At 38.6% G+C, this 14,436-nt stretch overlaps 1 protein-coding gene across 1 annotated transcript in view; it reads left to right on the top strand.

Moving 5' to 3' along the window:
- Positions 1-14,436, top strand: part of LOC119741645 (MYCBP-associated protein-like) — a 138,025-nt gene that overhangs the window by 377 nt on the left and 123,212 nt on the right. The gene's annotated exons all lie outside the window — the stretch shown is intronic.

The following is a 14,436-nucleotide window of genomic DNA, read 5'->3' as shown; positions in this document are numbered from 1 at the left end:
CAACAGAGGGCGCTGTACTCTTTAAGATAGGGCTGAATTATAAGATGTATCAAATTTCCACCAAAAGTTGTGTAACACGTTTGGTGTAGTGGTTAAGCAAAAGCTCTAGTGAGCGGGATGACTCGGGTTCGATCCCGTTCCCCGCCACATTTTTAAGGTTTTTTTTCCCATCCCCAAATAAATAAGAATATTCTTCTGTTACTATTTTAACATGTCTCAAACAGTTTATTGCAGAGTATTAGGCCTACATGTTCTTTTTCAGATTTGTGGCTCTGGAGGATTTTTTTTAAAAGGGAAATAAAGTCCGAAATTATAAAATGGTCTGAATCCCATCTTGTGAATACGAGGTTACAACGATAATATTGGCATGGAGCCAGACTAAAATTTGTCACCGGAAAATGTTTAAGTACAAAAAAACAGTAACTGCGCATGTTCAGTGCATATCCGGCAAACTAACGTTTACTAAAGGTTTGCCGTCTCCGGCAAAATATCCACTGCCTTTATTATTACTAGTACTAAATACTATAGTATTGGTCCGGGGGGTTCAGGAATTCCATATGTGATGCTGACCGACGTTAATCAGGAAAATAAACTCTAAGTACGCAACGTTAAACTTGTACGTGTTTGTAGACTCTTTATTCATCAGTTTCTCATCACCGTACCGCGTCGTACGACAGCGCACACACTAGCGCCCTCCTTGGTTGGTTTTGGTGGGAACGTGCAGTGACGTCACTCCAGCCAACCGAAGTCATGAAAACACTCCACCAATGACCAAAGCCGAAACATGTTTCTGGTCATGGTTGCTAAGACATGCCCGGTCATTGGATAGGCGACAACACTTACAAGTTAGTGCGCATGCGTTTGAGGGTGGTTACTTAGTCTGGTTCCATTTAGACATGAGCGTCGGGAATAATTGTCAGGTCTGGGAACCAGACTAGTGGTTACTAAGCAAATCGCGCGTGCGCACTGCGCGTTCACGATGCACGGACGTACGTCATGCATGTAGGCCTAGTATGACTAGACTCGGCGTGGGGAGAAACTGATGAAAAGAGTCTACAACAACATACAAGTTTAACGTTGCTTTAGAGTTTATTTTCCTGATTAAGGTCGGTCAGCAATTCCTGAACCCAGCGGCCCAATAGATAAGGACACATAGAATACTACGACGTAAAAATTGGCTTCTCTAACAATGTAAAAATATTGAAAATATTGGTCATAAATTTTTTTGCCCGGTTTTGAGCACTTCATATCCTGGACTCCCTCCGTAACGTAGGGAGAAAAGGGAGTCCACCTGGGCTAGCCCTATACCTAGCTTGAGTAACTCCAGCTGACTATGGGCGGCCATTAGGGCAAAAAAGACAATTACAAAATTAAAGTTAAGCAAAAATAAAATAAAATAAAATGCAAAAAAATAAACAATAACGTACAATTAACAATGAAAATGTAGGACAACAAAACAAAATTGAAACGTAAAAAATAAAAAAATAAACATAACAAATAAAACATTTGTGTTAAATGTACAATAAAACACAAATTAAACTAAACCCAACATTACTGTAAGCCCCGCGAAGAATGTAAACCCCCAAATTACTGTAAGTATCGCGACGAATGTAAACCCCCAAATTACTGTAAGTCCCCCGTCGAATGTATACCCCAAAATTACTGTAAGCCCCGCGACGAATGTGTATACCCCAAAATAACTGTAAGTCCCGCGTCGAATGTATACCCCAAAATTACTGTAAGTCCCGCGACGAATGTATACCCCAAAATTACTGTAAGTCCCGCGTCGAATGTATACCCCAAACTTACTGTATTAGTCCCGCGACGAATGTAAACCCCAAAATTACTGTAAGCCCCGCGACGAATGTATACCCCAAAATTACTGTAAGTCCCGCGACAAAATTGTAAACCCCAAAATTACTTAAAGCGGGGTGCCAGTCTACATGGACTGGTATACAACAATCTATCACTGCAGCGTGGCCGCGCTACATAGACTGTACACGTGCAACTTTTGCGTTTATTTGGAGGGGGCGTAATCATACACGAAGACACTTATGTTACATGTCAAGTCAGATGGAGGGAATTTTTTTTGGGGGGGGGGGCGGCAGCCACCATGATCAATTAATTTTGTCAGATTGGGAATTTTTTTCTTTTTTGAGAAGTGATTTATAGCTGAGAACATAGCAAGGATGGACCGATATGTGCAGGTTAAGTTCAGGGAATAATTTTTATTGTTGGAAAATTGCAAGAAAATTTGCCAATTTGCCGCCGTGAAGTACTATTTAAAGGGGGAAAAATTGGGTTTGGGGTTTTGTTATAATCATCAGCAGGACTGTTGCTCATTCTTTTGTACTTTTTGGGCTATGAGTCAAATGATCCGAGGACCGAAGGCTCTGCGAACATTTTTGATAGAGAATATTTCTGTTGATTTACATTGGTATGGATACCAGTGTAGTTACATAATTGAGCTGCCCAGAGTGTATTTGTTAGGTTTTTTAATATGTAAAATACGCATTTAGGAAGTTCTGGTTCCGATACAAGGTGGTGGCGGTGGGTGGGTTAACTTGTCAACGCATAAACCGCCTGCGGGCCGATTAGGTTAGTATATCCCAGAGAGCAGGATTTTTAAAAACCCATCTCCGGTGTAGGCGACGCAAGGTTTGTTTTACGTACATTTGTGGTTTTTTTTGTTTCTAATTCACTTAATGATGTGATTTATACAGGTGATAATAAATATGCCGTCCCACCTGTTGTTTTTGTGACGGGTGAAACAGAGGATATTTTGGGGTTGCTTTTTCCGAACTTCATCAGTCACCATATGTTTAGTCTTTTATGTATTCACTCCAAAATTGGTCCTCCAAAAAGTGGGTCCAAAAAATTACGGCGTGCGGTTTGAATTTTTGGATTCTAGATGCTCTGTGGTGCGATCTGAGGCAATTTCTGACCACTTTGAAAATTTTGTTTTGAGGAAAAGATGGTGGTGTACGCAGTGCCTGCCTTTATAAACATAAAAGTCAAAGACATGTTGCATCTTTTTATCGGTTAATTTCTCTTAACGTTCACGAGAATCTCGCCTTTTTGACTGAGGAAGAAGGGTTAAATCTTCTTTGTTGTATTCGCGTTTTTCAAATTTGTCTCTGAAATATGCTCTAGGCATTATGTACCTACACTGGTACCGATATCCATACCAGTGTAAATCAACAGAATTTTCCCCTACAACTAACAAGACTTATAGTCATGCTGGTCGCAAGATAAAGTCAAAAATGTTCATTTGACTCATAGCCCAAAAAGTACAAAAGAATGAGCAACAGTCCTGCTGATGATTATAACAAAACCCCAAACCCAATTTTTCCCCCTTTAAATAGTACTTCACGGCGGCAAATTGGCAAATTTTCTTGGAATTTTCCAACAATAAAAATTATTCCCTGAACTTAGCCTGCACATATCGGTCCATTCTTGCTATGTTCTCAGCTATAAATCACTTCTCAAAAAAAAAAAAAAAAAATTCCCAATCTGACAAAATTAATTGATCATGGTGGCTGCCCCCCCCCCCAATTCCCTCCATCTGACTTGACATGTAACATAAGTGTCTTCGTGTATGATTACGCCCCCTCCAAATAAACGCAACTGAAGTTGCACGTGTATAGTCCATGTAGCGCGGCCACGCTGCAGTGATAGATTGTTGTAAACCAGTCCATGTAGACTGGTACCCCGCTTTAAGTAATTTTGGGGTTTACAATTTTGTCGCGGGACTTACAGTAATTTTGGGGTACATACATTCGTCGCGGGGCTTACAGTAATTTTGGGGTTTACATTCGTCGCGGGACTAATACAGTAATTTTGGGGTACATTCGTCGCGGGGCTTACAGTAATTTTGGGGTTTACAATTTTGTCGCGGGGCTTACAGTAATTTTGGGGTTTACATTCGTCGCGGGGCTTACAGTAATTTTGGGGTTTACATTCGACGCGGGACTTACAGTAATTTTGGGTTTAGATTAATTTGTGTTTTATTGTACATTTAACACGAATGTTTTATTTGTTATGTTTAATTTGTGTTTTTATTTTTTTACGGTTCAATTTTGTTTTGGGTTTCTTTATTTTGTTGTCCTACATTGTCATTGTTAATTGTACGTTATTGTTTATTATTTTGCATTTAATTTTATTGTATTTTTGTTTAACTTTAATTTTGTGATTGTCTTTTTTGCCCTAATGGCCGCCCATAGCTGACATGCTCCATATTTATTCACATGTAACATGTGAATGAATATGGAGCATGTCAGCTGGAGATACTCAAGCTACCCTATACCCACTAACTGGGGCACAACCCTTTTTTGACTTTTGGGATGTGGTCTGTCGTACTACGACAGACATCCTAAATGTCAAAAAAAAAGAGGTGTACCCCTAGGCCCTAGTATTAAGTAAGTTTCCTAATCCTAGCTTGAGTATCATCATGCATGCCCTAAATTCACGCTGCCCAATATTCGCGCAGCCAACTCTTCCCGGCTAGTCGGACTCCCTATTACAGTATTATTAGTATTAATTATCGCGGCATGATTCAGTATCCTCGATCCTCCTATTTCTGCGCAGATAAGGCTTTGCAACCAGGTAGCTTAAAAATAGCAAAGCAACCACTCTTTTCCTCAAAGAAACTTATATTGTTGACTTATGATCATCCACCGATAATAGTTAATACCAATTAACAAAGCGAAATCTCTTTATTTGTGGCGACAACCAGGAAATTCCAAAGCATGCAGTTTTGGCGTTGTAGAAAAAAATCCTGCCTATAATTCTACGTGGGGGAAAAATCTGTGCTGTCCGGGCCATGTAACTCAATATAAACAATTTTGTTTAATAACAAGGCCTACTTAGACTTCTTGGCTTTAGGAATATAGAAAAAAAAATAATTTGATTTGCATCACCCCGACGCAAAATTCCATCTTATGAATAGTTAATGCGGTACCTGCTGCTATGTTCATCAGATTCGAACCAGCCAACCGATCCCGTTAGCTCGGTGGTGGAGTGGTAAGACATCTGCACTAGAAAGCAGGAGGTCGTGGGTTCAAGTCCCACCCGAGTGATTTTTCCAACTTTCACGCGGGAGGTAACACACTGAGTATACAGTGTTTATACGTTGGTGAAGGGCAAAACCTAATTTGATTTACATCACCCCGACGCAAAATTCCATCTTGTGAAATATATATTTCCTTGAGCTTTTCAAACATATTTTCTTTCTTTTTCCTTTCTTTTTAAAGATTATTTTCAATATCCTTTTGATTGAATCATTACAATGGCCTATATTTACACAAAAACATTTTATACGTATTTACCTATTAAATGTAGGTCCCAATATAAATATTGTTATTCTTATCATTCCAATCAACAGAGACAATTTTCAAGGTGTCAGATTTTAAAAGTTATGACCAAAAAAATCCAAAATAATATAAGAAATGTGTCTTTTTGGTTGCACCGTAAGTATTACACCCCTGTAGAAACTGCAGAGTCTAATCTATGACATAAACTGTGATACTGACGACATTGGTAAGACCAAAAAAGGTCACCATACGGTCGTATTTTTGACAAATGCAGGCCTGGGAAGCATCTACCTGCATTTGTAGTTAGTAATTTCCACATTTTTTCAGCTGCTGGTTAAAGTTCGTGCATCAAAGGATAGGATCCCAGTGAAATTTTGTCATTTTTTAGGATGCACGCCTTGCAAAATATAACCTAAAGGCGAGTGCACAGAAACTGGAGCGCGTAGCTTTAGGGGGTCTGACGATATTATCGCGGCATCGGAAGTTTCTCTTTTTGCGTTGCCAAAACTCCTTCAAGTGGCGATTTTTAACCAATTCACCAGGCATTAAAGGGAATGTACAACAAAATAACTTTTGCTGCAATTTTCAGAAATGGGCCTAAATGGATTTGGAGGATTAGTACAAGGGGGCCTATGCAGTATGTTATAGCAAATATTGTAAAACTGACTTGCTTCACGTTTTGGGTTCGGAGATGCTGGAAAATCCTAGAAAATCAACCATATTCTTGTAGTCTGGTTCCCTGACCCCACTTAAGATGAAACGGAGCAATTTATAGACTTTGGGGAATTGTAAGATCAGAGAATCAGTCTAGCAGGCTTAGTTGTAAGTTGTAGTCTTCACATGTGTGTAATCAATTGGAAAGAAAATGCAGACGAACTAAATATGAAACATTAGGAGCACTTTTCGAAAAAACAAACAGCGTTGGAAAAATACAGTTTTTCTTGAAAATGTCGGCACACCAGGAGCCACAACTTTACAGGATGCTTTAGATTGTCATATCCAGTAAGATATTTCGTGATAATTTGATTATTTTGTTTTTTTGATGTTTGCAAATGTTGCATCTTCCCTTTAAGGACTTTCTGCAGTTGTGCCGAGTTGTATAAAAAGGACGGTAAAAAATGGTGTGTCTTTTGGAACTTTTAACGATTTTTAATAAACATTAACTTTTTTCCAAAATATGCAAATTTTCCCTCACCGTATCTGCTAAAAGGTACTGTCTATATTCTAAAATAAATCTTTAACATGTTCTGTCCATGAAAGTTCCATTGTCTTATTCCCATTCTACAGCTGCAAACACAAAACTAGAGCTATGCCTGTTCGATGAACAGGACACAGGCTTTTCCACATTTTAAAAATAATACGTGTAAAGAAATACCTAAAAAAAAATACTTTGTCAAATTTTTTTATTAGAAGAAAATGTAAAAAGTGATAAATTAATTTTTAAAAATAGGTTATGACGTCATCATGACGTCACTTCAGATTTTGCATACTATTAACACTATCTACCTACCCACCAAGTTTCAAGACAATCGGACTTGCCCTTATATAAGTGTTTTTAAAAATCGCATTTTTGATGACGTCATCGTGATGTCACACATTTTTCAAACAAATTGTGCAGATACCTTTTACACAACAAACCTGATACAAAAAGAATTTTGAATTTAGCATGTTTGAAGCCAATCTGATCAATAAAAGTGTTCAATTTTGTAAGCAGAATAATATTGTAACTATTAAAAAATCGTAAAAAATCTACCGATGACGTCATCGTAATGTCATTTCAGATTTTGTGTACTAGTACTATTATCTACCCACTTACCAAGTTTCTTGGCAATCGGACATTCCCTTATATGTGTTTAAAAAAAAAAAAAATTCACAATTTTGTGAATATAGGCCTACCTGTTACCTAACAAACAATACAAAAAGAATTTTGAATTTAGCATATTGCGTTCGTGAGATATGGCTTAAAGGTCAAAACTTCAAAAATCGATATAAAGCCACACGATGACGTCATGATGACGTCATCTCAATTTTTCCCTATAACACATCCCGGTCTACCTACATACCGAGTTTTAACCCAATCAGACTTACAGTTCTTTAGATATAGGGTCTTAAAGTTTGCACATTTAAGATGACGTCACGTGACCCATGATGACGTAATCATGACGTCACTCTTCGGGACACAAACTCACTATGGGGTCTTCCATATGTTAGGTTTCATTAGAATACAAGTTTGTATTAGATCCAAAGTGCTGCCGTCAATAAAACATGTACAAAGTCAATGGGATTTGGGTTAGAACAAAAAGAAAAAGGAAACTAGAGCTATGCCTGTTCGATGAACAGGACATAGGCTTTTCCGCATTTTAAAAGATACGTGTAAAAGAATTACTTTTAAAAATGTACTTTGTCTATCTTGCATTAGAAGAACAATGTTTTTAAATTAATACAACATAAGGTTATGGCGTCATCATGACGACACTTCAGGTTTTCAATACTAATAATAATTTCTTCCTACTAACCAAGTTTCAAGATGATGGGACTGAGCCTTATATGTGAATTAGAAAAATGCAATTTTAATGACGTCACACACAAATAATTGTTTTTGTGCACATAAGTATGACCTCACATACCTATTACAAAAAGAATTTTGAAATTAGCTTGTTTTGTTGATGAGATGGCTTTGTTTTGTTGATGAGATAAGTCCAAAAATTCAATTTTTTGATGACTTCATCATGACGTCACACACGTATACATTTTTGTTTCACATAAGTATGACCTTACATACATACATGTACCTATTAAAAATAGATATGGCTTAAAGGTCCAAAATTTAAAGAATCGATATAAAATCACACGATGACGTCATGATGACGTCACCTCAATTTTTACCTATAACACATCCCGGTTTACCCACATAACCGAGTTTCAACCCAATCGGACTTATGCGCCTATCAATTGTTTCCCTCACCCCTTCAACCTGTGAATACAGCACCACGCATGGTATGGATTCAATTTTCAACAATGGGTACTTCACTGGGAGGGGGGGGGGGGGGGGGGGCGCTATCCCATTATCAACAATGGGTAAATTAACAACAGGGCATGTTTTTTGCAGCTTTTTCGAGAACCACTCGCCCAAACAACTTCAAACTTGGCACAAACTTTGACGTGAGTGTGCGTTCAACCTGTGAAAACAATACCATTGAATCGCGTGTGTTTGCACAAGCAGTTCTCAAAAACACTGCAAGCAACCAATACCAGCGGCCAAGCAATTTGCCCCTCCCGAACATGCACATTTTAGACGGACACTGCACTGTGTATACAAACGCGTACGCGAATGCAGGGACTCGACCGCGACCTGCGTCCATAAACAAACTCTGCGTGCAGATCAGGGGATGCACCAACAACTGTTTCATGACAAGGCGCGGTACAAGAGTACGCCTGCAAAATGCATAGCGTGATGGACCGCACTACGACCGGACAGCGGTGAGGTTTCTTGCCGGGATGATGATCAATGAAATATATTCGTTGTTCAAGTTTCTGTTCAATTGGCCACGATCTATGCGATATCCAGCCCAGTCCAATTCGAGTGTACAGCACAGGCAATTAACTGTCCTTTCGTCGTGCGTGCTTGCCACGCTACATGATACAGTGCAGTGATTGCCTTGTCATGAAACAGTCATTGGTGCATCCCCCGATCTGCACGCGGAGTTTGTTTATCGATGCAGGTCGATCACGTAGTGTCCCCAGCGCTTCGCGTATGTGTTTGTATGTACGTCCATAGACAATACGTTAAATCACAGCCATAAACGTTATTGAATGATCGCTGTATGTCTGTGCTATAGTGGTTGAATTTCACAGATTTGCCACCCAAAAAATAATCGCAAGTATCACTGAAGCCCCATTACTTCGTCTTTTTTCCCCCTACTTTTTCTTTTTGTTCTAAACCAAATCCCATAGACTTTTTTGTACATGTTTTTTCACCACGGTACTTTGGGCCTAAACCAAACTTGTATTCTAATGAAACTTACCCTATGTAAGGTTAAATAGGTTAAAATGAATATGTTAAAATTGGGTGATGTCATCATTATGTCATCATACATGTGATTTTATATCGATTTTTGAAGTTTTGCAGATTATCACCATATCTCACGAACCCAACATGCTAAATTCAAAATTCTTTTTGTATTCGGTTTGTTATGTAATAGGTGTCTGCACCAAATTAAAAGAAATGTGTGATGTCATGATGACGTCATCAAAAATGTGGTTTTTAAAAACACTTGTAAGAGTAAGTCCGATTGTCTTAAAAATTCATGGGTACCGTAGGTAGATACTTACTCGTATTCTAATGAAACTTATCCTATGTAAGAACCCCATAGTGAGCTTGTGTTCCGAAGAGTGACGGCATGATTACGTCATAATGGGTCACGTGACGACATCTTAAACTTGCAAACTTTAAGACCATAAAGAACTGTAAGATACATGTATGTAGGTAGACCGGGATGTGTTATAGATAGAAATTGAGATGACATCATCAAGACGTCATCCCGTGATTTTTTTACGTACCGCTAGAGGTCGCCCTTTCATTTAATTACCGGCATGTCATCATGCCCATGTTTGTGTTGACATTCCTCACTAATTATTTGCATAATTCATATAACTGTAGTAAAAGGCTTCCATTTTCAAGTTATATTTAATTATCATTGCACTTCTGGTAACACCGGAAGCAGTGTTGTAGTCGAGTACTTTTTGCCAAGTACTGAGTACTGCCGAGTACCTAGGTTGCCGAGTACGAGTACTTGTGCTTCTGAGTACAAGAACAGGTCTCCAAGTACGAGTACTTGAATGTCCGAGTACGAGTACAAGTACGAGTACAAGTACGAGTACTTGTACTTCCGAGTACGAGTACGAGTACTTGTATTCCGAGTACGAGTACGAGTACTTGTATTTCCGAATACGGCACCAGGTACACAAGCCCAGATTACCCAATAGGCACAGTAGGCACTGTGCCTAGGGCCTACGAAAAATTTGGGGGCCTACGAAAAATTCGGGGTCTGCGAAAATACTGCAGCGTGCCATAAAACACATACCACAACCATACGCACAGAAAAGTTTTTTAAAAGTTCTATGGACTCTCTCAGAATTTTGATTTCACCAACTGCCGCTGTACAGCTTTACATACAGGCCTATCATTACGTATACATTTTACGTGTAAAGGTTGTCGTTCTGAAGCATGGTGCCAACCATGGGCGTCGCCGGTGGGGGGCGCGGGGGACATGTCGTTCCCCCAACTGTTTTCTTCCCTGAATAACTAATTGTAGTCTACATTTAATTCTGTAGCTCAGAAAAGCATTTCAATGACTCCAAACTCGAAAATGATGTTTAAATGAGGATCTTTTGCTAAAGCCTTAATTGCCAGTAGTCATGAATTGCCTCAGATCGCACCACAGACCAGTTTGGCCTGGCTTGATTTGTACAGTGCTTTGTGCGCTGAATTTGGTGTCGGTGGCTAGGGAGGAGTAGGGCCTATATGGAACACTGGTGCCTAGGGCCTACAAAACACTTAATCCGGGCCTGCAGGTACATTGTGCTTGAAGCCTAAAATTATGTGTTCTGTTAATCACTTGTGATACGGTAAGCTTTTTCAATTATTTGAAGTTACTTTGTTTTTTAAATCGGCAACAGCAGTCTCAAGCGAACACGTACACGTACAAAGTACATTAAAGTGCATGCAAAAAAACCGGCAGATCTTGGTGTTGACGCATTAGTCTGCTTCCCATTCCTAGGCCTCTGTTTAAGGCTAAGCCGTTGTGGACCTGCTGCCGTAACCAGACTAGGGGCCGTTTTTCAAACCTCAGCTTCGGCTGTGTCTCTTTCTCCATTCATGCAGGCATTGGGGCTGGACCCGTATTATAGGACCGAAACCGGGGTTCAGAAAACGGCTTTTCCCCAATCACCCAAGTTAATCGCACTACCATTTAAGGAACACCTTGCGGCGCACCTTGTGTACAATGATTGGCCATTGTGGTCACTGTATACAGCAAACGGGTCATTGTGTGTAATTGGCCCAGGCCCAGTCAGACCTTTATACAGACCCGGTCATGGCTAGCTGTTAATTGTGTTTGTCCGGATGTGCGTAGAGTAGAGAAAATTTCGATTTCTCCACAATCGACCATTTGAAACTGAAAGTATCGATAAAATAAGGCCGTGGTAACGTAAGTGATATACCATTTTCTTATCGAGTACCGCTATTCGGGTACAAGTACTTTGTTTTAGCGAGTACTGTTATTCGAGTACAAGTACTTTGATGATCAAGTACAATTTCGACATGTGCGAGTGCGAGTACTTTGCTGCTCGAGTACGAGTACCGTCGTATCGAGTACGAGTACTTTGACATTTGAGTGCGAGTACGAGTACGAGTACTCCAAAAAAAGTACTCGAGTACGAGTACCGAGTACGAGTACTACAACACTGACCGGAAGTAAAGGTCAAATGGCTTTGCGCCTGGGAATCAAATATATTGCCAGTGGCAATGTCTAAAACAAAACAAAAATGAGAACGTTATAATTAAAAGTAATCTCTCAAATTTTGATGTTAACCCGTTTGTACTTTGATACCCAGTGACGTCATGATGACGTCACAATTTTTTCACGGGGTTCAAGTTCCATCTAGGTTTTATTGTCATCACGTGAACTGTTTGGAAGAAATGTGGTTCGTTTTGATTTTGAGGCTTCTGTCTGTATTTTAAATTTACCTAACTTTGACCTTCCGGTAGACCCGGAAGTAAAGGTCAAGCGAGTTCACGTATACGATAAAAAATGTTCATGAATTAATGGTCTATCTGAATGCAATGTATGAACACGTGCAAAGTTACAAGTTCATACCATAAACTGTTTAGGAGAAAACCCGCGGAGACTTATTGTCCAGAAAAAAGAAAAGAAACATAGAATAATTAGAGTTTTGCATTTGTTGTTACAAACGCAGAGTGGTCGGGTAGACAACTCTTTCATTAGACATGATCCAGTTAAGTTATGAATATGTTTGTCAGAAAAAAAAGGATCAAGAACTTTAACATTTCCAGTACCAATTATTTTGTACAAAAAGAATGCGTCTTTTAGAGTTTGATAAATTTCAGTAAACATTTAGGTACATGTACAAGTTGTTTCCGGTTTGATGACGTCATCAGTCAAAAAAGGGAAGGGAGGACACTTGTTTATCATTAAGTAAAAATAATGCATGGAAATATGGAAATTAACTGTATGTAATTATAACAGCCAACTTCCGGTTTGATGACGTCACAGTATTTGGAAGCAAAAGGTCAATATTTATTGTAACATATATGTCATTTTTTTTTGGCCAAAAAAAAGTCATGAGACAGGTATCAAATGATGGATTTAAATTGAGAATTAAAATAACTTCCGGTCTGATGACGTCATGATTATGAAACCTTGCAAATTCATTTGTGGTTGCTCACGGGATATATAGGGGCAATTCATAAAAATTTGATTGAGGGTTTTAACATTTTAAAAGATTAAACTGTTTTCGATGTGCAGCTAGAGGGTGCCCTTTCTTAGGATAACGTCAAAATTATGTTTTTGTGATTGGCATTCCTCACTTTACACTTCCATAATGTATTTGTCTGTAGTAAAACTGCTTCGGTTTTAGAGTTAGATTAACTTTCTATTGCACTGCCGGTAACTCCGGAAGTGCAGGTCAAGCGATTTTGCACCCGGGAATAAGAAATGTTGCTCAAGGCACCGTCTACAACCTCATGATAAAATGAACACGATACTCTATTTAGTTCAAGAGATATAGGTCAAACTATTTTGTCAAATCGTGCCATCAAATCGCTTGTAATTTGATACCTGATGAAGTCATGATGACGTAACAAAATTTATAACATCTTCGTAACATGGTACAAGTTATCACCAGGTTTTATGATCATCCAGTAAATCGTTCGGAAGAAATTTTGCTTTGTTTTGATTTCAGTCTAATTTCTTCATTTTGATTTCACCTAACTTTGACTTTCCGGTAGACCCCGAAGTAAAGGGCAAGCAACTTCACGTGCATGACAAAAAATGTTTATCAATTAATGGTCTATCTGATAACAGGATACAAACATCATTGATTACTTTGTTGAAGAGTTATAGGTGAAAGTAATTGGTCACTTTGTAATTTGGTCGCTTGTAATTTGACACCCGATGGCATCATAATGACATCAGAGTAATATGCACCACTCAGGATGAGGGTCGATATATATTGAAACTGAAAGTTACAAGATCATATCATAAACCGTTTAGAAGAAAACCCGCGGAAACGTGCTTTACGGACAAAAAAGAAAGAAAGAACTAGAGGTTCGCGTTCGTTGTTACAAACGCAGAGTGGTCGGGCAGGCAATATATATGTTCATTAAACACTGGCGAGTTGAGTTATGGATATGTTTATGTAAGAACAAGGATCACGAAATTAAATCCTTTCCAGTACAATCAATTATTTTGTTTAAAAAAATGCATCTTTGACAGTGTGATAAAATTTAGTAAACATTCTATGTACACATACAAGTTATTTCTGGCTTAATGACGTCATTATTCAAAAACGGGAAGTGAATACTGTTTAGTTCGGAGTGGATAAATGTTCTTTGTGAAGTTAAATAACGTATGAAAACATGGAAAATATAACTGTACATGTATGCATTCATAACACCTAGCTAACTCCGGTTTGATGACGTCACAGTATTTGGAAGCAAAAGGTAAACATTGTAAGGGATATCGTTATTTGGGCTACAAAGATATACGACATGAATCAAATGATATAATTAAATTTAGAATATTATCGTTTTCAAATTCTCATAGAAGTAACTTCCGGTCTCATAACGTCATGAATTTGAAACCTTGCCAAAGTATCTGTGGTTAAAGAATATCAAGGGGCGGTTTTGTGAAATTTTAACGGATGGTTTTCAAATTAAAGAAAGCAAATACTATTTAATATGCCGCTAGGGGGCGCCCTTTCGAAAGATGACGTCATCACACTGTTTTGTGTCTGGCATTCCTCAATAAACACTTTCAAAATATATATGTGTGTAGTAAAATGGTTTCGCTTTTGAGTTATACTCGGTTTTTATTGCACTTCC

This window comes from Patiria miniata, unplaced genomic scaffold (assembly GCF_015706575.1).
Source record: "Patiria miniata isolate m_02_andy unplaced genomic scaffold, ASM1570657v1 HiC_scaffold_5, whole genome shotgun sequence".
NCBI lineage: Eukaryota > Metazoa > Echinodermata > Asteroidea > Valvatida > Asterinidae > Patiria > Patiria miniata.
Note: the sequence above shows the minus strand (reverse complement) of the source record. Positions and strands in the feature narration are given on the sequence as shown.